We start from the raw sequence: 23,231 nt of genomic DNA on the forward strand, positions 1-23,231 counted from the left end.
CATGACATGCAGTACTGTGTCAGTTTCCTGGGGTTCCCCCTGATGGAACCACATTTGCTTCGCTACAAACCCTACTTCAAGGGGAGGGCAGCACCAGAGGGCCTGGCAAAGGGTGCCTGCCCAGATGTGGGTTGTCACCGCTTACCCGGACTGCGCTCACCTCAGGCAGAGGGACCTTCCTAAAACATGAGTCTCACCAAGTTTATCCTCAGTTTAACACCCTTCAAGGGCTCGTCTTTCTTCCCGGGATCATCTAATCTTTGAGACGACCCACTGGGCCTTTTGTGAGTGTGTCCCTGGTAGCCTGTCCAGCTTGATCTCCTGCCTTGTCCTCTGCTCAGGTCAAATGGTTAAGCTCCGTCTCGGTTCCTGAACTGGCCATCCTTCTGCTTCGCACCGGCTGCTTCTTGCCCTGGGGGGGTCTGGGAGTGCGCCTTTCTTCCTGCACTCCATCTGGCTCGCTCCTTCAGGTCACGCTTAGGTCTGTGTTGTGGGATGAACTGACCACCTGCCCTGTAGCCAAGGTGTACTATAATAGCGTGGGCCACCCGGGAGGTACTGCTGACCTTCACAGACAGCTCAGGCCCCCCCAGAGGGGATTATGCATATTAAAAAAAGCTAACATTATCATTACTCTGTCCTAAGAAAAATATTAGCGGATTTTAGGTAAATTGAGAGGTAGGTGTAATTTTATTCAGCATTTTGCGTTTCTTGGTGGCCTAGTATGGGTCAGGTACTTTGCTAGATGTTGGGGCCTCAAAAATGTCTCTCTCCTAGCTTAAGTTCTTACCTGATAAATTCATAGTTCTTATGAAAAAAAGAAAATCAGAATGTACTGAGTGATACTTCGTAAATTGTGAAGACTCTGGTGCTTTACCTTTTATCATAAATATGTGCTATATGCTATGTGCTATATATAATTTATATCATATGTAGTATATTATTCTCTACCTTATTTTTAAAATTTTTATTTTATATTGGAGTATAGTTGATTAACAATGTTGTGTTAGTTTCAGGTGTACAACAAAGTGATTCAGTTATACATATATATATATCCATTCTTTTTCAGATTCTTTTCCCATTTAGGTTATTACAGAATATTGAGTAGAGTTCCCTATGCTGTACACTAGCCCTTGTTGTTTATCTACTTGACCTTAAATATATTACAGTACACGCTACAAATATAATAGGGCGCTCACACTGCCTAATTCAGGAACACTGTTTTCAAGGCTAGAATGTGGAAGGTGCTCCCTGGAGCTGTGTAATATAGCAGTTGATAAAGTATATTACATATTAAACATTACACATATACATATTATACTGAGAACTGAGACCGTGTATCCCACACAACTTATGGACTACATTAACATGATTTTACTATTGCATTGTTTTCACTGGCATAATTTTACTGTTCCGGGAGACTCTTGTCCAGACAAATTAATTTATTGTTCATTACAGGAACTTCCCCAAAGACCCTTAAACATTTCAGTAGGCAGTTTATACCCCAAGACTGTTTGAATCCCTCACCTCAAAATTCTCACCTTGCTCTTTCACCAATCTTAAACTATTATCTCCTGATCTTTACCCAGTCTTAATCAAGCTCCACATTGAAATACCTTAAACTTTGCTCCTGAGTTACAAACAATGCTCTATAGAGTTGGTGTTCTCTCTTACCGTGATAATAAACTCAGCTGTATTTTATCAACGGGTTGTGTTGTGGTATTTGGGAGCTGCTGGGCATTCAATAATATTATCTATTCTATACATAGATACTCCATGAGACATGTGCTGTTATTTTCTCTTTTTCCTTCTTACTTTATCTCATGCTTCATTTCTATTTTCTTACCCTGGTCCCCTTTTCCCCAAGCCGTGTTTTATCTCAGATCTCTCAGTAATTCCCATCAACATTTCATACCATAACTGGTGGCGCTTAAGAATAGGGTAAGTGTTGACTTTCCTAGATACCAACAATATAAAGCAGAAAAAAATTTTTTTGAACTAAATATTTTATTTACTCTCATGGATAAGGTCTATAAATGTGAGTACCCGGGCATTCGGAGGAGGTATCCCCTGAAACCTCATATAAAGGAAACATGAGATCCTTTAAAGTAAAATCAGCAATCTTTGCTCTCATCTGTAAGGTTACTTTAGGCAGAATAGCACCTGGATCTGAAAGCTTCAACTGTGATCTAATTGAATATAATTGCATAGCGAAAGAATGACTGGGTTAATCAGAAGAGGATTGATTAGTCTTGGGAAGACGCAAGAAAGAAAACCAGGCAGGTTTTGGCAGTCCGGTGGAGGGAACCTTAGCCAAGACCCCTGGCAAGGCTGTCTTCATTGATAAGATGGACACAGCAAGTCCTGGCCTCCAGAAATCCAAGTGTTTTGGATGGTCTGACAAGTCTGTCCCCGTTGTGACATTGATGTGTCTGTGTTGGACGGAGGCCCCATACATCCAGTTCATTGTACTCCCCTTGTTTGAATGTATGTCCTCAAAGCAGCCTTCCATTTACGATTGGGTGATGCTCTGTCATAGTGGCCAGGCTAGTTATAAAAGCGCAAATACTCGAGTCCCCGACAGTCTGTTTTTCTGTCTACATTAAAAACAGGAATTCTGAATTTTTAAAATTGTAAAATACACATAACATAAAATTTACCATCAATCCTTTTTAAGTGTACAGTTCAGTGGCATGAAGTATTCACCTTGTGCATCCATCACCACCATCTTTTCATCTTGCAAATCTGAAACTCTGTACCTTTGAAATGATAATTTCACATTCCCCCTCCTCCCAGCCACTGGCAACCCTTCTACTTTTGGTCTGTATGAATTCAACTACTCTAGTACCTCATATAAGTGGAATCAGACAGTATGTTTTTTTGTGACTGGCGTACTTTCTTTCGTCAAGGATCTTCCATATTGTAGTATACATCAGAACTTCCTTCCTTTTTAAGGCTAGTATTGCATTGTACGCATATACTACATTTTGTTTACCCATTTATCTGTCCGTGGATACCTGGGTTGCTTCTGCCTTTGGCTATCGTGAGTAATGCTGCTAGGAACGCAGGTGTATAAATATCTCTTTGGGATTCTGATTTTAAACATCAGTCTCAGGACTGAGTTTTTGGGAGTCCACTCCTGAGAAATGAATATGTGATTTGTGTGCTGATGAAATCAATTGTTGAACCTTCAAGGCCCTGAACTAGAGCAAACTCACTAAGGTTAGTGACATGTTTTGGATGATTGTTTTGATTATATGAAAAGAACCCTAGAATGTGCAGCTTGGATGTTGGGCAGATGGGTTTTCTTAATAATACTACTGCTTTTGAAAACACAGGGAAAGAGTATTTTTTCTAAGAGATGTTCAAATGTTGCTAATATTCAAGTTTTCTTTTGCAAAGGAAAAGTCTTCTGTGGTCTGATATTGTTCCCCTTCTCAAACTGAGTTAATTTGTACATTCATAAATGTTATTTTCAATAGAACATGCTATTGTTCAGAAATAATCATTTCAGTTAAACACGTATCTTGTAGTCTGTGTTCAGGAACATCTCAGGGGGCTTTACAAAACGTAGTGTGGGAATTACTTGGGCATATTCAGTTTTCCGTATACATTTATATTCTATTTTGTCTAGCCCAACAATCACTCTGTTTGAGTCCTCTCTGGTCTCAAATTTAGTCTTTCTGTAGTAAATTGGGTACTATGGGGAGAAATCACCATTTACTGTTTAATAAGTCTATTAAAGCTATGTAATTAGAGCGTTCTTTTTCTTTTAACATCTTTATTGGAGTATAATTGCTTTACAATGGTGTGTTAGTTTCTGCTGTATAACAAAGTGAATCAGCTATACATATACATATGTTCCCATATCTCCTCCCTCTTGCGTCTCCCTCCCATCCTCCCTATCCCACCCCTCTAGGTGGTCACAAAGCACCGAGCTGATCTCCCTGCGAATGAGAGCGTTCTTTAGTACTTTAATAGTACTTATATTTAAAGTCACAGGGCAAGGCAGGAAGGGATGTCCCAGTGATATGAATGAGTTAATATGCTTGATTTTTCTTCGCATTTCTTCTGAAGCCAAGTTTATTATCAAACATGTATGCCTTTGAATAAACTCTCCTAGATATGAAAAGAATCAAAAGAATATGTTTTACGTGCTGTTTCTATGAAAGGATTGCAAGCCAGAATACAAGCGCAAATTTGGAAAATACACTTGCTTACAACTGTAGTTTTCTGTTCCTCTGCCTTGAAAGTCCCTGTCACAGCAAAACACCACTTCCTGAGAAACGGCACCGATCCCGTTTGAAGGTTTGTGTGAAGGGATGACAGCTGTGCAGTGTTTCTCTGTGCAAGTTACCTTTTCCTGTGACTGGCACAGTCTGATAGCACGAGTCAACTTTTGTGCTTTTGTAGGCATTTTATTGAGCTGAGTTGTCACCAGCCCCAGAGTATGTGTGTCTGTGGCGGGTGAAATAGAAGAACTGATTTCACCCAATGCAGTTGGGGATTGGTAACCACATGAATCGCTGGTAGCATCTGTGAGCTCTAGTTCCTGTGGTTCTGTAGCCAAGATACTTGGACTATCTCAGGAGTCCCTGAAATTTATTCCTGGAGAATGTTTATAGCTGCTAAAAGGTAAACGGGTTCTATGGCCAAATAAGTTTGGGAGACAGTCAACTGAGCAACATGACACAGAATTCTCCACTGCAGGGCTTCCCAGAACCTTAAACCTGCCGTGGTTATTTAGGAGGAGCACGGAGTGGCGAATATTATTAACCTGTGTCGGGAGCACGGGGTTGTCAGCATGTGACCAGGCTGAGTTCTGTCTCCTCCACTTAGTACTTGTTGACCTGAGGCCAGTGAGCAAACTCATTAGAACTGAGTTTTCTCCTTTGTAAAATGATGGACTTCACCTAGATCTTAAGGCTCCACTCAGCTGTATGATTTCTGGGGTAATTGATTTTCCAAAACTTTCCAAGCTAAATTAAGGCACCTGGAAAGAGAATTCTGGTTTTGCTATTTGGTCTGTCATAATCCATCTTTATCTCATAGACGGCTTTCTAAAAAATAACATAAAATGAATGACCCAAGTAAATATTTTTTTACCAGTAAGTTTTTTCGTTTTTGGTAAGTACTACAAGTCAAGCTGAAACTGTATGGTTAGACTTGTTTTTAAAAAATAGATGAATAAGTCATTTTCCCCCTCTTTATTCTTGGTGTTGGCACATACTGACTGCCTTTTTTCTATAGTCTTGCATTGTTTCCTTGGAATAGTGAAAGATATACAGAAGAATGATATACATATTTTCTTCTAATTTAACCAAGAAAATAAATTTCATTTTAAAATTCTAGTTTATTTTTAAAAGCCTGTAATCTGAAAAGATAAAGACTGTATCATCAAATGTATTTACGTAAATGCTTAACTCTTTTTTTTTTCAAGTTGAGAAAATATACATTTATTCTAGTTTTTTTGGAGACTTTTTTAAAAAATTCAAAAGTTTATTTGATACAAATGGTTTTCAAAATAGAAGTTCAAATGTTTTTTTTTTAAATTAATTAATTAATTAATTTTTGGCTGTGTTGGGTCTTTGTTTCTGTGCGAGGGCTTTCTCTAGTTGCGGCAAGTCGGGGCCACTCTTCATTGCGCTGCGCGGGCCTCTCACTGTCGCGGCTTCGCTTGTTGCGGAGCACAGGCTCCAGACGCGCAGGCTCAGTAATTGTGGCTCACAGGCCTAGTTGCTCTGCGGCATGTGGGATCTTCCCAGACCAGGGCTCGAACCCGTGTCCCCTGCACTGGCAGGCAGATTCTCAACCACTGCGCCACCAGGGAAGCCCTCAAATGTTTTTAAAAACATTTCTTGAGATAATCATGAAATTTTTCTTCTTCTGTTCATTAATGGTAAAAATTACATTAGTAGTTTATTCTCACATTAAACTTTCCTGTATTCTAAAAATAAACCTTACTTGGTCATAACTTTTTAAATACACTGTTGGATACAGTTAGCTAATATTTTATGTAGTATTTCATATCAATATTCAAACATGAAATAGCCTTATAGTTTTTTGTTTCTTTTTTTTTTTACCATCCTTATCTGACTTTGTAATGAAGGTTAGACCAGTCTTATAACAAAGGCGAAACTGATTTCTGTTTTCTGGAACAGTTTGTATATGTCAGGGTATTATCTCATCCTTACCATTAGGTGGAACTTATCTGTAAAACCATCTGAGCCTAGGGCTTTTCAGGAAGAGGGGAGGTCTTTGATTACATTGTAATTCTTTACTGAATACTTGACAATTCAGTTTGCTGTTTATTACTGTTGCAACTTTGGAATTTCATATTTTTCCAGAATTGTATCAATTTTAATGTCTCCAAATTTCAATTTTTCATAATATTGTTAGTCTAAAACTTTTTGTGCTGGTGCTTCTTTCAGTATTAATTGCATGTTTACATCTCTTTTTTTCTTCTCACTTTGTCATATACTATTTGTATATTTTACAACCTTTTCAAGAAACCAGCTTAATGTCTTGTTTCTGCACTCTGTCTCTCTGATTTCTGACATTATGTTATGTTTTCCTTTCCTCCCCTCCTCCTTCTCCTCCTCCTCCTTCCAGGTTTATTCTGGAGCTTTTTTCTAGCTTCCTGCATTGAAAAATTAGCTCTAAGAATGTTTCAAAAGGGGTTTGGAGGAAGCCCTCTGAAGCCTTATATACTTGATACTATTTTTATTTTACTTGCATTTAAATGATATTTTGGCTGGATATAAAATTCTAGGCTTGAAGTCCTTTTCCACTAACATTTAAAATATTACTTCATTGCTTTCTTTTTGTTTTTTTTTTCACACACACACACTGTATTTTATTTTTACAAGAGATAAACAGACTGACACCAAGCATTGTAAATGGATGACCACAACAAAAGCAACAATGATTGCAATTACCAAACACGAAACACACTCATGCTATGTCATAAAATTGACATTCAGTCCAGTAATCCTCCACTGTAACAGCTCCTTTACTTTGCAGTGAAAATTGATTTGTATATTCTTTGCCTCTGAGTCCTTGTGGGACTTTTTGTTTTAATTCAAACAGAAAGTCACAAAAATTATAATCATCCTCATCAGTTCACTCAGTCCCATGTAATTAATTTTTTTTTTCATCTTGTTCTTTTGTTAGCACTTTTATGAGTTCATCAGTTTTTCATTAGAGTTCTGAAAATGCTTATTCATTCAGTTCAGCAGTACAGTCAGTTACCAGAAACCTGTACTTGTCAGAGTCTTTTCCATGAATTCCTTGAAGATGAAACCCTTTTATAGGAACATATTTGCAGAAGCATCACAGTACACCCAGAAATGTCTGTAAATGACAAAATACTTAAAAATGACCATGGTTAAAGATTTGATGAAAGTTCATAATAATGCAAATGACAAGGAAATTTAGTTATTTCTGAGATATACATTTTAAAGTAATAACTAGAATTGTGATTTATAACATTATACCAGACATATAAGATTTTTAGAAATTTCATGTAGTGTCTGAAACATTTATATTAATATATTTCCATACAAATAACCCAATGAAAGTTTAGTATTAGTTGTTTTGTTTGTTTGTTTTTTTTATACTGCAGGTTCTTATTAGTCATCAATTTTATACACATCAGTGTATACATGTCAATCCCAATCGCCCAATTCAGCACACCACCATCCCCACCCCACCGCAGTTTTCTCCCCTTGGTGTCCATATGTCTGTTCTCTACATCTGTGTCTCAACTTCTGCCCTGCAAACCGGCTCATCTGTACCATTTTTCTAGGTTCCACATACATGCGTTAATATACGATATTTGTTTTTCTCTTTCTGACTTACTTCACTCTGTATGACAGTCCCTAGATCTATCCATGTCTCAACAAATGACTCAATTTCGTTCCTTTTTATGGCTGAGTAATATTCCATTGTATATATGTACCACAACTTCTTTAACCATTCGTCTGCTGATGGGCATTTAGGTTGCTTCCATGACCTGGCTATTGTAAATAGTGCTGCAGTGAACATTGGGGTGCATGTGTCTTTTTGAATTATGGTTTTCTCTGGGTATGTGCCCAGTAGTGGGATTGCTGGATCATATGGTAAATCTATAAATGCTTAACTCTTAACTGTTGCCTTCATGAATCTATACTCAACTTCTGTCATGGGTGATACTGATCATCATTCTGTGAATGAATAAACCTTGGTAAATAGCGAAAAGCCCATTTGTATAAGGAAAACATTCCCATGTTTCTCCTTTACTCACAATACTTCCATGCTTCCAACACTTCTGACACCAGGTCTGTGGGTTTTCCACAAATCCAGCAATCAGTTCGATGACACCAGCTGAGCATCCTACGATTTAATTCCATTCTGACACTATTTACCTGGAGATAGCATCAGATCCCGCAGGCTAAGACTTCAGTCCCACAAAACATTCCCCACTTTGGACAACAATTGCAAGTCCCAGTCTGTCACCTGTACTGACTGGCTATAAATCAGGGCTTTCTTGATCCCCTCCTTGGGCTCAGTAATTTGCTAGAATGGCTCACAGAACTCAAGCAAACACTTATGTTTACCAGTTTATTATAAAATGATATGATGAAGGATATAGATGAACATGCAGGTGGAAGAGATTTGTAGGCAAGGTATGTGGGAAGGGACATGGCGCTTTCATGTCCTTTTGGGGAGCACCGCTGACCAAGCACCTCCAGGTGTTCACCAACCCAGAAGCTCTCTGAACTCTAAACTTTAGGCATTTTATGGAGGCTTCATTGCATAGGCATGACGGGTACTCTCCAGTCCCTCTCCCCTCCCCAGGGGATGGAAGGTGGGTGGAAAGTTCCAAGCTTCAAATGATGACTTGGTCTTTCTGGTGACAAGCTCCCATCCTGAAGCTATCCAAGAGCCCACTAGGAGTCACCTCATGAGAACAAAAGACACTCCTATCACCTAGGAAATTCCAAAGGATTTAGGAGCGCAGTGTCAGGAACCAGGGTCAAAGACCAAATATCAGAACAAAAGATGCTCCTAGTGTTCTTGTCACTTAGGAAGTCACAAGAGTTTTAGGAGCTCTCTGCAGGAACTAGGGCAGAGAAACATATATGTATATTTTTTCTGTGATTTTACAATAATAAACTGTCCTTTTCTATTGTCACTGTGCTATATCTTTCTTCCCTTTGTCAGTGGGGAAGTGCATGTTGTTATTCATAAATAACATACACATCCAATAGTGAGGTAAATTGCAAAATTCATTCTTTTATTCACTCAACAAACATTTATCAAAAACCTCCTGTATGCAGGCCTGTGTGCTGAGTTCTGAGATCATGTTCTAACAGAGAAGACAGACAAGAAGAGGCAATACAATATAGTGGGATATGTATCAAGCTAGATGTGATGAGGTAGTATTACTAGAGCAAATAGGGGACCACCTAACCCAATCTTGTGAGATGAGGAAAGCCTCTTAATTAAATGAATGGAATTGTAATAGTCATTTGTCTTTGTCTACATGACACTGAAAGAATTTCAGGCTTAAGTTGACCAGTGTCTTCTAGTACACAACACTTCACTAGAATATTACTGATTAAAATAATGAATTTTATTGTTATTTTTTCTAAGTATAGTCAGTATAGGGAATTACAAAACCCTGCAGATTTTAAGAAAACTTACATCACTGCTACCATCTACAAATAATTATTAATACATTGATATATTTCCTTTGTCATTATTTCCATGCATTATGACATATAGTCATAAATACAATTCTGTATCTGGTATTGTTAATATGATAATGTACATACGTCATTAGAAATCTCTCAAATCTGTATAAGCATAATATTTAAATGGCTACTAAAATGAACCAAATTTTACTACCATTTTCCATACTTATATAGTTTCATACATTCTTCAGGTAAAATCATGTGATTTCAGTCATTGAACTACCTACTAAAAATGAACTTAAAGTACCCAACTGTTTCCTAAAATCTGTGCCCTAAAGATTGTATTTAGCATTTCCTTCATTATTAAGTAAAAATAATGCTTAGACTACACTTCCTAGTGTATGGTGAATTAAGCATATCTGTAGATTATCTAGCCAAGCAATGTAAATTAAAATCTTTTTTTAAAACAGAATTTCTGTGCTCCATGCATTTTAGATGTGTTTTGGCCCCCATATCATATGGCAACACCTGAAAAATAATTTTTTAATCTAGTTCAGTGTTTCCCTGGAAAGAGTAGAGAATATATGTACCATGGGTAAAATGATAAAATTTGCTTAATATATACAGACATAAGTTCTATTGAAATTGTAATAATTTTCCACTTTGGGCCAGAGCCCAAATATTAGCCAGAGCCCTGTGTAATCCAGTCTCACCTTCCTGTAGCTTTCAAATTCTACATCAAAGTAAAAGAAACTTCTAGAAAAGAAAAAAGGACCCAATTTATAAACCACAGGTCTACTTCTTAAATTCTCTTGACTCTGCCACAGCTGGAATCTTTCATTCTCAGCTGTCTACCAAAACTTTCCCCAACACTTATCCTGAGACGCTTTCCATTTCTCTATTTTATAGATCACACTGGCCTCTCTGCTGCTTTTAGTCTTTTCCCATCCTCATCCAGTAAGCAAAAATCCTTCTCTCCAGAAGCCCAAGGAGAAGGTCATGGTTGTGGTCATGTCACCTCCAAACTATGAAGCTGTTTTTGCCACCCTGGACCCCTTCTTAGCCCAATCCTCAACCCCCTCACTCCCAACTGTGCCATCTCAAATAATTAACATCCACACCCACAAAAATAAAATCTGAAAATATACTCTTTTTCTAACCCTAAACCACTGAAAGAGAAGAGATTCATGAGCTGTAAATGCAGCTTTATTAAATGCAGTTGTAAAATATGTTTGTCGTTTGTCCCACCTTTACAGAGGGCTGCCCCTGCCATTCCTGTGACAGTCGGCCCTTGTGGCAGGTGACCACTGAACAGCTATGAGAGGACACTGACGGATGCTCTTGATTCATGAACAAGCATACTATGAAAAAGTAACATAGGAAAATAAGAAAAATATCATAGTTAATCTCACCTAAGAGCATCTCCCTGCAAAGCTTTCTGGTTTGCCCATCTGGCCTTTTGAAAATGGCATAAATTCATCAGTTCTCAATGATATGAAAGTTGAAAGAGTGACTGAAAGGCTTCTGACAGAACAACAACCATAATAACTAACAATAATAACTATCACTATTGATAGCTAACTGTATCAATGCATTTTACATGCGTTATCTCATTTAATTTTTATAATGTTTCTATGAAGTAAAGTACAATTTTTACCTTTATTTTACAAATGAAAAAATAAAATTACATAGCTAGTTAAGTGGTGAAGTTGGGACTCATATGCTGCATATTCTGAGTGCAGAATTTGTCCTGTCAATGACTTTGCCATGCTACTGTAGACGTCCTTGGGTCAATGAGCAGTATTCCCACGTTGATCTATATTATATCATCTCCAAGTCTCAGAAAATCTTGCAGTGTGGATTCTTGTGCATTTGTTCAAGGTGAGAATGCTTCTTCTATTGGCTTTACTGAGCTAAGCAATTTAGGAATGAGTCATAAAGCAAAGAATATTTTAAACATCAGGAGGGTCAAAAGTGTGGAGTATGAATAAGGAAAGATGAGAGACATGATTCTTCTGGTCTCTGATGACCTGTAATGTTCAAAACTTGTGTGAAGAGGGCCTTAAATAAAGCCAGAGAGGGAGTGTGAACGCCTGCTGACTTCTTACTGATTCCCATATCTAAACCAACTTATAGCCCTTAACAATTATTATTTTCCTTGTAGCTACACAATGAATTAGGAAAATATCCATTTCCGTTCTAATGGATTTCTATTAAAGGTTAAGAAAAACCCTAGATAGAAATCTGTATCCCCCAAGTACCATCCCCACCCAAAAGTCTACACGGTTGTCCAGTCTGGGGCTTGGGGGAAAGTCAAGAAGAGGAAATGTCTTCATGTTCTCCAGCTCTGCTCCTCATCTCTTTCTCTAGCTTTACCCTCCGGCTCTGACTAGAAAAGATGATCATTGTAGGACGGAGCCAGAGCTACAGTATTTTGTTCTCATGAGCTTATGGATGAGAAATGAAACCATGGAAACAGTCTGAGTGCATATATTCAAGATGGACCATAAATCAGGTTTATCTGTCTTGATTCCAGATGTTTGTGTGTGACTGAAACGAAAGCTGTGCTACTTGACCAAATCTGAATCTATTTAGGGATTTCTAGGGACATGTAGGTGTAAGGTAGAAGATAAGTTTTGCTTTACTTTGAGAAACAATGTGGAAAAAGAAAGGACCAATTAGATTAGATGTGGGATTTCTGAGATTAGACCTGTGCTTGGCACTGTTCTGTTAGTTGACTGGCTGTATGATTTGGTGAGTGGTTGGAAGAAAATCTCAACATTTTGGAGCACTGGTGTTTGATAAGGTAATTAAGCAGTATCATTAGAAAATGTTGGGGGAAAAAAAGAAAGACAATGTTAGGCCATTTTCCCACAACAGAATGGTCTAAACTTGCTAGAAAATGGGCTTCCTTGTTATTGGGAGAATACAAAATGGAAAATAACTGATCATGGCTGTAACTTCTGTGTTAATCTCATTTAAATGAAAGTCATTTCAAAGCATTTTGTAGACATGTTTGATTCTCTGACACCTAGTTTCTCTTCAATTCAGATTTGCATCATCTTTTGGTTTTGGGGAATTTATTGTATTTATTTTATTAGATCAACACATGCATTATGCAATATAGAACTCAAATTGGGAAACAGTACCTCATTTTGTTTGAATAATCTCATTGTCAGAACTTTGAATAGGTGGAATAATCAGTCACCCACAAGGTTTGATTTTAAGAGCGATGACTAATCTCAGGCATGTCTTTTGAACATCTGAAATTGGCATCATTTCATTTAATTCAACTCACATAACACTTACGGAATATCTGATGTGTGCACTGTACTTGGAGAGAGAGACACAGATAAATACCTACATTTCAGTTTGGTGAGTCCCATAATAAGATATGTTTTAAGCTTTGTTTGTGCAAAAGTAAGGAAACGATTACTTGTGCCCAGGAGGGCAGGCAGCAAGGCAACTGAATGGAAGAACCTATTAACTGAGACTTGAACAGTCAGAAGAGGATCAACAGAGAGACAGTTGGGGGGTGGGCAGACATGTGAAAAGCGTGAAGGCAGAGACTATTGGGCGGGCTTTGACATTCCTTTATGAGCAATTCCTCAAAACACGTTACCTCTGTAGTGTACAGGTAACTAATTCTGCTTCCCCAACACCTTGATGCTGAGGAAGAAGGTAATCTTGAGACACATGTATTCCACACATTTTTCCTTTAAGAAGACAATAGCCACTCAGTGGTGGATTTACTGTGAAGCCAGTGTTTCAGGGTCCCTTATTTACCTGAGATCCTCCCAAGATTGTGTACTTAATTATGTATTAGTAATTTCATATTATTTCTTTTGAAGGGGTACCCCAAATTATATGAACTCCAGATCCCACGTAACTTGGATATGCCCCTAGCTACCATTTATATTATACAGTGTCTCAATCAGGGTCCGATCAGGAGACATAAACCGCAAGTAATTTGAATAGGGACCATGTAATATAGACATTTATTAAGTGGAACAGAGAATTAGAGTAATGTGGAGTGGCTAGGAAGGAGTAAAAAGAACTGTCAAGAATAGAAGAATAGCAGATACATGGGCAGCCACTAAGGGCTGAGATAGAGCACACAAGAAAGGAACAGATCCGGAAAAGCCTGTCGTCACCCTCAACCCCTCGCCCCAGGACTGAGATCCAAGTTCACTGGAGAAGGCGTGGCTGAGACTCCCTGGATGAGCTCCCTGTAAAGCTCCCTAGGGGGGTGCCAGGGAAGGCATTTATGGGAAACTGCCAAGCCAGTGGCACTCCACCGAGAAGCTCTCCTGGGGATTGTGGAGGAAAACCATGCATGGGAGGTGCCATGTACTGGGGCCAACCAGCACCGCAGGAGCGGGGCACCGCGGAAGCTGTCCCCACTGCAGGAGCAGACCTGGAGGTGTACCGTGGAACCAGGAGGCAGATCCCCTTCCTACTCTAGTGTCCCTCCAGCACCGTCTACTCACAAAGGTCGAATTTGATCATCGTGCAAGCTGCAAAGAAAAACATAGGATCCGGTGTCATTATTGCGAAGCAAAGAATAAAGGATACGTTTAGATCTCAAAGGCAATCCACTGATAACTGGCACCTCTCTACAAGTAAGTTGTATACCTAACCTCATTCACTTCCGACAAGAACCCTGTGTGTCCCACATATGTTTTACTGGCATGAGGCACTGCTTGTGTCTTAGTCTGTTTGGGCTGCTATAACAAATACCACAGACTGAGTGGCTTATAAACAACAAATATTTATTTCTCACAGTTCTGGAGGCTGGGAAGTCCAAGATCAAGGCGCTGGCAGATGCAGTGTCTGGTGAGAGCCCACCTCCTGATTCACAGATGAGTTGTACTATGTCCTCAAATGGCAGAAGGGGAAGGGAGCTCTGGGGTCTCTTTTATAAGGCAGTAATCTTATTTATGAGGGTTCCACCCATGACCTAATCACATCCCCAAGGCTTCATCTCCAAATACCATCACACTGGGGATTAGATTGCAACCTCGGAATTTTGGCGGACCCCAAACCTTCAATCTAGAGCAGCTTGTGAACCTAAGTTCTTCTGATTAACAGCAAAGCTGTGGTGAGGAAAACCACCAGAAACAGTGAGATGTTTCCCGAAAGGTCATCTGAGAGGGATCACCTAGAAGAGACGAGTAGGAGGGCAGACAAAAGGGGCCTGTCAGTCATTTTAGCTTTCTGATCCTTTGCATAAGCAATCACCCTTTATCTCAGCTACAGAGATGTGTACTTGGCTTCAAATCTGGAAAACCCAAGACTTGCATTAGGAGTGTGGCTGTTAAGAATTTAATTAAAACATTCCTATTCTGTGGGGTTTAGCCTTTAAACTGTGACTATCAAAACTGCTTATGTTATCATCTGTGAGTCCCTCTGGAGGGTTTAGTCACCAGTTGGCTTGTTTTTCCCCTAAGGATATGAGGCTGAGGCATGAATTGGAAAATATAATCTTGAAACAGGTTTGCATCTAGGTTTTAAAAAAATTAATTAGTTTTAAAGTTCAAAGTATATAGGGATTTATTCAATCATAGATTGGTATACTGAGTGCTATTACTGAGCTTTCCACTAGATGGCACTATTGCTTCAATTTATTTGCATTGGTCTTTGCTTTCTTTGGAATGAACTTCATAGGACAGTAAGCTACTTGAAGAAATCATGGAGTTCACTATTCTGCTTCCAAGTAAAATATCTCCAGTATAGGAAAATCTAGCTTTACTTAGAAATGCCTTCAGGGAAACTACTGAAGTCTCCCTAAAGAAAGCTAAAGAACCTAGTTCTTTTTATTGACAAGAAATTGTTTTATATTAGACCTGTATTTTTTTTTTAACATCTTTATTGGAGTATAATTGCTTTACAATGGTGTGTTAGTTTCTGCTTTATAACAAAGTGAATCAGTTATACATATACATATGTTCCCATATCTCTTCCCTCTTGCATCTCCCTCCCTCCCACCCTCCCTATCCCACCCCTCTAGGTGGTCACAAAGCACTGAGCTGATCTCCCTGTGCTATGCGGCTGCTTCCCACTATCTATCTATTTTACATTTGGTAGTGTATATATGTCCATGCCACTCTCTCACTTCATCCCAGCTTACCCTTCCCCCTCCCCATGTCCTCAAGTCCATTCTCTAGTAGGTCTGCATCTTTATTCCCTAGACCTGTATTTTTAAGACTGCTCTTTAAACACATTTCTTCCTCCTCTGTTCTCAATGGAGATGAAGAAAAACAGATCATTTTCTTATATATAAAATCCTTTCAAATATAGAAGACCAATATAAGATTGGTTTTTGGGAATTGCCTGGTGGTCCAGTGGTTAGGACTCTTCACTTTCACTGCCAGGGCACGGGTTCATTCTGGATGCCCCAAGTTGTGTGCCATGGCCAAAAAAAAAAGGATTGGTTTTCATCTTTCTTTCCTTAAGGCAAAAATAATTTCCTTTAAGTTTTCATCACATTTCTTTGCCATTTGTTCTGCCTAATTTTTGATGAAATCTGGAATCCGAATGGAATCCAAAATTCTCCAGGGACTTTGGATTTGTGTTCATGGCTGATTCATTTGTTAGTCTCCCAGTGTTTCGGCAGTATGAGCTAAGAATAGTTTCTTAGATTCTTAGACAAAGACAGAGAATAAAGCTAATAATGGTTGAAGTCACCCCGTTTCATTCTGTTGCTGATAGAAACTAGAGTTCTTGGATAGTCATCAACTCTGACTTGTCCTGGCCAGGCTATCTGTGAATACGCCATGCTCCTTTCCACTTTTGGACCTTGTTATTCCCTCTGCGTGAGATGATTGTAACATCCCTACCCCATGCTCTTGTCACATCTTCAATCTCAAGTTAGACATCATTTCTCAGGAGTTTTGCCCTGCACCCACCACCATCTGCTGCCCCTGAAGACCTTGTCATGGATCCCAGTATAGTCCCCCTTAGCACCTTGCACTTCTCTCTTGTAGAATTTTGCATCCACATAGCAATCTAATTATTTGTGACCGTTCGTTTGATGTCTTTTCTTTTCCCCCACCAGATTCTATTAAGTTAAGGTCTTTTTTTTTTTTTTTAACCCACATAGCCGCAGCACTTCACTGGGGATACAGTAGGCAAATGGTGGGAACTCAGTAGGCCTATTTTGACAATGGACTGATTTCTGACTTATTTTGTATTCTTTTCTTTTCCAGAGATATAATGATTCTTAGTAGGGCAATTATCAGGAATCAGGAGGTAGACAGGAGCATGACTTAATTCAAAACTCTGATAAAAAGTCAGAGACATAGATAGGGAGGGAGAGAGCTGTACATAACAGTTTGGTGAGGAAGGAAAAGCCAAATTTTAAATTCTGTACAAAAAATTGATGTGTTTTTAAAGAGAGAAATGAGATGGTCAGGTGGTTGCAATTCACTAGGAATGTTGACTGGTTCATGAGCACAAAGACCGTTTGTCCTGATAATTGTAGTAGTAATCTTGACCTTGAACTTACTCTTTCTGGCTGGTTGTAATTTCATTTTCAGCTGTTATTGTGGAAGTTATTTTACCATGGTGTGGAGGCCTTTCACACAGGTGTGGATGACAACCGTGATGTTGACAATAACAACATAATATCTAATATTTTTAGCACTTCCTGTGTACCAGGCACTGTGCTAGCCGTGTTGTAAGCATTATATCGATGATCAGACTTCGGCATGCATAACAGTCGCCTGGGGGAGGCTTCTTGTTAAATGCTGATAAAGCCTTACTCTCAGAGTTTCTGATTCAATAGGTGTGGGTGGGATGATAATTTTTGTGTTTCTGACAATATCCTCAAGCAATGCTGAGGCTGCTGGCCCAGGGACCACAATTTGACAGTCACTGCATTATTTCATTTAATCACCAAGACAACTGTAAAAGAAAAGTAGTACTATTCCCTCCTCTTTATAGATGAGGAAACTGAAGCTTTGAGAGATTCACTCACTGATCTAGAGTCACACAACTGGTAAATGGCAAGAGCTGTCAAATGCAGGTCCTCCTAACTCAAAAGTTGAACTTCTTAACCCCTAAAGCAATCGTTCTCAAACTTTGCATGCATCAGAATTACTGGAGGAGCTTTTTTTAAAAATTCACTTACTTGAGTTCTACCTCTGTCTAATAAATCACATCTTCTGGGGTAGGGTGGGCTATTCTGTTGTTTGACAAGCTTCTCAGGCGATTTCTAAAGCCCAGTGATTTTTGGAAACAGTGCACTTGGCTGCACCTTGTAATCTCTTGGGAGTTAAAATGAGTACTGGCATCTACTCCCATCCCCAGATATTCTGATTTATTTGAACTGGGCCGTGGCTTGGGAATCAGGATCGTCAAAAGCTCCCCAGGTAATTCTGATGTGCAGCTTGAAGAGTGGGTGAACCGCTAAGATTCTGTCTCTTGAACTTGACTGCTTATCTTTTTGAAACACTCAAATGAATTCATTATGCAAAAGAGGTAAAGGCAAGAAAAGACTCAAGGGCAGGCTTTAGTAGAGAGGAGCTCTGGAGGTGGAAGCTGGAGTTGGGCTGTTCTGTTATTTACTAACTCTGTTGTTAACTTTGGGTAAGTCACCAAACATTTCCTCAGCCTCAGTTTCCTCCTGTGTAAAAAGAGAATAGTGATGAGAGTATGTGCTCTACCAATGCATAGTATTATTGTAGAAATTAAATGACATTATTTCTCTTTAAGGCTTTATGAACTCTTGAATACTGAACACAGGTGAGAGATTACTTTCACCCTGATGCAAAGAGAGCTTCCCCACCAAGGATGTATTATCATAGCTGGGAATAAGTGAGGCTTTTTAATTTTTTTCCACCTGCAGCAACCATAATGCCCAGCTCATATTCAGGTAGTTATGTCAAAAACATTTCCTTGGATTTTTTTCCCCCTTGCAGGCATAAACAGGGACGAAATCTTTTTTATATCATCTGTATGCTATATCTATTATGGGCAGGACCAATGGGTTGAGAATGCTTAACGCCAGTTTATTGTGGCTGGCTTATGGCACATCACCATCCGAAAAGCCATCACAGAGAAAAAAAAAATCATCCACAGTTTAATTTAAATAATGGCCGCATCTCTGCAGTGATGACAGACTGTGACAGTTTATAGGTTTTAGACAGCGACTCCTTCACTTTGTAAAAACAGATCAGCTGCCAGTGGACCTACAGTCATTGCCACACACAGTTGTGAATTTTTAAAGAGGAATTGAGTGGGCAGCTGCAGTTTCAACCAGGTACATTTAAGTGAATGAACGTATCCATCAAGTAATTTTTTAAAAAAAATATCATCTGCTGGTAAAGCTCCAAGTTCCTGAAGCCCATTTCCCATTTTAAAATTTCTGTAATGCCTCCTTGGAAAGAGGTAGAAAGTCATTAAGGGGAGCTGAAGGAATAACTCTTTGTAAGGATGGAATTGGGAGAAGTGTAAATCATTTTCTCTCTTCCTCATCCTTAGTACCATGTTGAATCTGGGAAGCCAGAGGGATGCAGTCTAGAGGGGTTGGTTGACAGAAGAGTGGTTATAGAATGAATAAAGAAAAATTCCCTTTATCTCCTAACCCCTTAAAGTCCATAGACAGAGCCTTCTTCACGTATGCAAACTATATCAGCTAGGGAGGAAGGATCCTTGGCTGCCCAGGAGGTGGGGAGTGAGATTCTCTGAGTGGGGCAAGTCCGTTCCTCCCTTTGTCCTGGGAAACAAAGGAGGTTTCCAAAAGCAGAGGGTAGGTTATTCCCTTTGCTCTGAATGGAGAGGGAAGGTGGAAGAGATATAAAATTAGGCTAATAACTACCACTTGTATAATACTCCAGAAGGTGAGCAAAATTTCTTTATTAAATTCTACCAAAAGACACCTTTACTTTGGGTCTTAACTCATTAATTCTTAACTCACTAATGCAAAGATTGCAGTATTCAAAAAAATGTTTTTTGAATGAGTTGGTCTAAGTACCAAATCCATTGATGTCATCAGCCTTCATCTGACTTGACCGTTTGACATGCTAAATATCCTTCTTGGCTTTCATTCCTTCTGTGGCTTCCCTGCTTATGGGCAAAGCAGAAAAGAAGGGAGACTGGGTAGTGGTCAGAGAAAACGGAAATAAAATCATTTCTATATAATATTAATCTGGCCTTCCGTGACGCTTTGTTTATTTCTCAGTGAAAGCACTTATCAAATTTTGCTGTAATTTATTGTTCTTGCCTATGAATCTCTGAAACCCTTGAGGGCTACGCAGTGCCTTACTTAACACACTGTGCAGTGCCTGGTGCATCATAAATGTTTGATAAATGCTTATTGAATGAATATTTGAATCAACATGCAATAAACCTAAGAGAAAGTCAGCAATTTATAAGGATTTATGTTTCATGTGATGCTCTGTTTATATATATATATATATATATATATATATATATATATATATATGTGCATCCGTGTTGCTGGTATGGTCACTTCAGCAGCTTGGATTACAAATCGAGTCACATCCTTCTCACCTTTAAAACATTTTGGGATTCCAGAGTTTTATTTTAGCGGAAAGTTCCATAGTTTCTTGAGGATTATTTCATCCCAAATTGTTCAAGAACCTCAGGGGCTTATTCAGTCTAAAAGGGTCTGTGCACAGTCTGATTGGTTCAGTGTTGGGCCTCATCTTTAGCAGTCATTGGTTTGGTTGACTGGGTCCATGTGCTTTCTTGCCTGCCTTCCTCCCTGATTCTTTATGAGTTCCATCTCTGGGTCACACGCTCTTCTAGGGGTACTATCTTATGATTCTCTGTCCCCTGCTGCAGTGAGACAGCATCTGCTGGCAGTTTCAGATATCTGCATAGGCCACATGCGGCTCCACGCTGAGAATCCCAAGGTGACCTCTTTTGCAGCTAATTGGACTCACATGTTGGGTCTCGAGGCTCTTCTAGGCTCAGCCGCACACTGTGCTGAGGACAAGCTCTTTCCCCAGACTTCAGGCCCTCGCTTTGAGAGAATGAATTACGCCAGACTTCCCCTACCTGCCTGGAGAGATCCCCTTGGAGCCCTTGTGGTCCTTTCCTACCATCAGGCCATTGTCCAGACTGTCCCGAATATTCTAACATTTGAACTTGAAAAAGGAAAATAGCTTGCTCACATTCTTTCCCTCCCAAGAGGCTCCTAGACCCGTATGCAGATTTGTCCACCTTCTCCACAAATGATGACTCTGCATATCAAAAGATATGGGGAGGGCAAGGCTCTGGCAGTTTCCAGAAGGTTCTACTATATCTTTCCAAGGCAGTAGGTGACTGCTACCCTTACTTTTGAGTAACTAAGAGGGGTCAGTCAAGTGACTCCTGAAAGAGGAAAATTTGCTCCAAGATGCCTTATTATGTTCATCTATAGATGCAAGAGTTTTGGGAATAAATGCTATTTTAAAATTTCTTCTCAACACACACACACGGACAACCCCACGCACACCCAGACACTCTTTTTTTTTTTTTTTTTAAATCAGTCATCAGTTTTATACACATCACTGTATACATGTCAATCCCAATCGCCCAATTCAGCACACCACCATCCCCACCCCACCACAGTTTTCCCCCCTTGGTGTCTATACGTTTGTTCTCTACATCTGTGTCTCAACTTCTGCCCTACAAACCGGTTCATCTGTACCATTTTTCTAGGTTCCACATACATGCGTTAATATACGATATTTTTTTTCTCTTTCTGACTTACTTCACTCTGTATGACAGTCTCTAGATCCATCCACGACCCAGGCACTCTTAAAATCTGCTGAGAGTGTTACCAAGGACCATCTCTAGATAATAAGATTACAAAGCATGACTTAATTTTTTCTTATTTTCCTCAGAGAATGCATGTCATTTGAACAATAAAATATTAAGTTAGTAAAATAATTATACAAAGCAGATAAATCCATAACTTTAGAGTAAAAGGTATCAACCAATTATGCCAGAGCTAGAATATCTTTGCCAATAAAATGTGACATTGTCTATAGGTTTTATCCTCTTTTTCACTTCAAACTCAATTACAGGTAACTTTATAAAAAGATCTAGTCACCTGTAGTACTTGCTGACTTTCTGAAATGCAGTTGCTGGTGACAAGCCATGCAGACAGTTTAGTGACATTGGATCATTTTTTGTTGTTGTTATGGTACTCTGAATATAAATTTTAATTATATTTTGTCCTCTGTTTTGGAATATACTATTTTTTTATAAAGCATATAAATGGAAAAGCGATTTTACAACTTCTAGTGCAGAACGTGAACAAAAGTGTTACCTCCACTTGTGTTTACCTATCCTTTTACTGTCAATTTAAAATTTTCTAAGAGAGATGGCTCACCCGCTGGCATCTTTTCAGAAAGGCTGGCAAAATCTTTCAGGCGGTCTCTTTAACACATTATTATTTAGAAATGCGATTTTTAGTTGTCGACGTAATCTCAAAACATATCTTCAAAACAAAATAATCCTGGAGCAACTTACGCTTGACGCTCGAAATGCAAAGCAGAATAGAGGAACAGTTTCAACCGTTTATTGGTTGAACTGTCTTTTGTCAGTCACCCTGTCATATATGGTAACTGATGTCCAAACATTTGAGACAGACAGCATATGCAGGATGTGCTCTGGTTGAGGAAAATTCCAGATCCCCTGGATCCGCTCAGTATGGGGAGAGAGCCCTCGCTGACTCCTCTGAGTTCAGTGGCACTGGAGCTTGACAGCGGGGGCCGTGATAACTCATGCTCCCTTCACAGCTGGGAGGATGAGAAGAATGATGTCATTAGCAAGAAGAGTCCAAATTGGAAGCGAGTTGCTTTTACAAACTTCATAATAAAAACTGATTTTTGTACTTTCCATGTGCTTATTCTGCAAATGTTTAGCACATTTCTGTCTGCTAGGTTTAATTTTCTAATTTGGCTCTAGATTGAATGTGAAACTGATTTGAATAAGTTAAGGGGAGGACGTTAAGGGTATTTTGGGGGAGGAGGGGGGCAGTGGGAGTGCTCCGTCACAGGGACTGCACTGTCCTCCATAGGCTATTTGCAGTCAGATGTCACCGAGTTCAGTGGTCGAGAGATGCTTTGTATTATGCCATATCTATTAGATTATTTTGTGATTCATTGAGTCATAGAATCAGTGGTCGAGAGATGCTTTGTATTATGCCATATCTATTAGATTATTTCGTGATTCATTGAGTCATAGAATCAGGGATTGTTTTAGTTGGCTGAGGACCAGGGTGGGGGGGGGTGGCGGTGCTCAAGTGGAGTAGCCTATGGGACTCAGCCTGGGAGTCTTTTCAAAACCACAGTGACAAACTCCTTCTTCCTCACCACCCCCAGTCTCCCCCGAGTCATGGCAGGTAAGAATCCCCCAGAGATGGGAATGTGTATTTAGAAAAACTTCTTAGGGGATTCTGATAGGATCCTCTGGCTGAGAACCATCAATTTCATAAAATGAGAAAAGAAAAGAAAGAGAGGTAAAATAACACCCATCCACGATAGGGTCAAGGCTGGTACCTTATTCTCAGGCCATTTCTCTTTAAAATCTATTGGG

General features: G+C 39.3%; 1 long non-coding RNA gene across 1 annotated transcript in view; it reads right to left on the reverse strand.

Moving 5' to 3' along the window:
• Positions 1–23,231, reverse strand: part of LOC309647509 — a 346,359-nt gene that overhangs the window by 442 nt on the left and 322,686 nt on the right. The gene's annotated exons all lie outside the window — the stretch shown is intronic.

This window comes from Balaenoptera physalus, assembly GCF_965194825.1.
Source record: "Balaenoptera physalus genome assembly, chromosome: 18".
In the NCBI taxonomy this organism is placed as follows: Eukaryota; Metazoa; Chordata; class Mammalia; order Artiodactyla; family Balaenopteridae; genus Balaenoptera; species Balaenoptera physalus.